Source organism: Silene latifolia, chromosome 6, assembly GCF_048544455.1.
Source record: "Silene latifolia isolate original U9 population chromosome 6, ASM4854445v1, whole genome shotgun sequence".
In the NCBI taxonomy this organism is placed as follows: Eukaryota; Viridiplantae; Streptophyta; class Magnoliopsida; order Caryophyllales; family Caryophyllaceae; genus Silene; species Silene latifolia.
In genome coordinates this window covers 126,976,832-126,979,391 of record NC_133531.1, presented here as the reverse complement: position 1 = coordinate 126,979,391, position 2,560 = coordinate 126,976,832, and the positions used below count along the sequence as shown (strand labels likewise).

Here is a 2,560-nt window from a genome sequence, read left to right as displayed (position 1 = left end):
CCTGCATCAATGAAAAGAACCTGGTGGAACTAGATGATATTATCGCAAGCGACTGCACTCTCGAAGACCTGAATTTCCCGCATTCTTTCCAGGGGAAGAAGGTTAAAGATTTCTTCCACATCTATTTAAACAGACGAACAAAATTGTACTATCCCCAACACTGCTCCACAGAATTGAGCTCTTAACATTTTTTTTTCTCTGCAGAAAGTCGTGAGCTTTATTGGCCAACTAGTTGAATCGATGGGCGAAAACGTGCAATTCCAACTGGGGACTATTTGTGAAGGGGGTGAACTGATGGCTTCCCTAGACTGGCATTTGGGTATTCAACAAAAACATCAATATATATCTCTTCGAAATTTCAATTTAGTTCTACTAAAGGTAAATAAATAGTACATTTCAAATGCAATGCAGAGTGGAAGGAGGATCAAATTCCATTCTCTAGAGGCAGCAGCATTTTCCAGTGCTCTATTGAAGATGATAGACTCGTAATCAGGTGAAATAATGTTCCCTCCGACAGTCCAACGGACCATCTTTTTTCGGAACTAGTAGATGTACATTAGGTACACATAAGTAAGATAAAATGCGACTTAAGCAAGTCTTGGGCATTTTCCGACTAAAATTTGACAATACATTATAGGCAGTGGGCAATCTATTAGATGACGCAAAAGAAAAAGAAAAGGAATTGGGGAATGTCAAAGACTATGAGATGACGGGAATCACAATGAATTATGCAAATTAGAAAATCTTCAACCTCCACAAGAAAAACGCTAATTGACAATGTGTAATGTATGCAGGAAAGCTCAAATCATATGGGAAACACCTTTCAAAACCGGCGAATTAGGTTTGGTGAGATTTTACCTCTTCTCAGGGGAATAATTACTTATAACCAAGGCCAATATCTAACCAATTTTTGAAACAATGTCTTCAACAGGGCTTGCTGAAGATCTTAGCATCATTATTTGATGACTTCCCGAAGGCTGCAAAATGTAAGCATAAACCTGCAATAACAGTTACTATCATCTACGAATTTGGGCCTATACATTTTTTCTGTGTCCATACTCCATACCCGACTTTTTATTTACCAACCAGGCCTAGCATAAACCTTCAATAACAGTTGCTATCATCTACCAACCATACCCATTCCTTATACTTATAAGCAAAAAGATTAACTTAAGTTTTGTGACAGGGTTTTTGAAGAGTCCACAAACCATATTCAAGGTGGTATTCACTATATACAACATGCTCTTAGCGCCCATCATGAACCCAATCCTTGCATTCTACGTCATCCTATGGAAACTGGTAGTTCGTCTACTTGGCTACTTAATAAGCACTCTGCACATGATTGCAAAGTTTTTCAACAAAATGTCATCAAATGGTAATCCCACAACTCAGGCTTGATGACAGAATTGGTCAATCCTCACTTACGTCAATCTCGTTCACAAGTTAAAAAAAAAAAGAGAGAGAGATAACACATGATCCAAGGAACGGATAAAGCTACGAGACGACCTCAACCCAAATTCTCATACATTCCACATGTAGTTATAGGGTTACTGGATTGAGCTCACATGTAAGACCATCAAAAATTCTTTCCTCGACAATGTGTCCAATTCATTTGTTTTCTTGGCTACAAGGAGGGCACAATTCCACATACTGTAAATGCCACCATTTTAACGAGTACAACAAAATATCTGCAAGTTATGCGAGGAAATAAGGTGTGTTTATTATCTGACCCATTTGTATCAAGCTGTGCGAAATTGTTTGTCAATACCTCCTGCACATGAAACTGAAGTTGCACCTACCACCTAACACATACCTCACAACTTAAAGTCTGTAACTAACATGCTATGACACTTCAAAGCAAGCACTAGAATCAATCCACTCGTCGACAGTGTCTCAATGAAGCAAGTAAAACATAAACTAGCATAGTGTAGATCACCCCTGCTCCAAATCAAGTACGCATCAGCTCTCCTTTTTTCAGAGTAACTATGTAACACTCCTAAGCGCTAAGGGTGACGAATGACCTAGAGTCTTAGACAAAAGGAGGTAATAACTTAAAACAAATTTAATAAATGAGACAAATATAGTAGACCAAAATAGTGTTCGACAAATAAAATTACACCAAGTTCGCATCGTACCACTATGTCTATATGAACCTTCAAAGTTAAGTCCGAGAAGTCAAATGGTACTATAAAGTGAGACAAAAGTGATATTCTGCATTATAGCCAGAAAATACTTTGCTTTTAGATAGCAAATAGTATACCTTGTAGTAAAGCCTAATACTTCATGGATTCCCAAATGTGGCTGAGCATGTTCCTTCACAAAGATGTAAACTTAACTACAAAGGTAAGTGTCTTTAACAAAAGCAACATTTTTATCAGAAATTTAAGCTAAATGGTGGTTAACAGATTCATTGACAACTTTATCTGAAAACAGAAAACGGCAGAGGCAACAAGTGTAATATCCTTTCCTTTTTTGGTTGAAACTATATCTAACAAAATTCTTTGATTGAGATAAAACTATAAAAGTAGTAGCAATAAAAATAGAAAAATGGAGAAAAAAA

The 2,560-nt window shown here is 37.0% G+C and overlaps 1 long non-coding RNA gene across 1 annotated transcript; it reads left to right on the top strand.

Annotated features, from left to right (window-relative positions):
* Window positions 1-409: 409 nt before the first annotated feature.
* Window positions 410-1,325, top strand: LOC141587243 (uncharacterized). The gene is made up of 4 exons (XR_012519733.1): window positions 410-493; window positions 795-846; window positions 932-986; window positions 1,187-1,325. It is a non-coding gene; the product is annotated as an uncharacterized LOC141587243 (long non-coding RNA).
* Window positions 1,326-2,560: the final 1,235 nt, after the last annotated feature.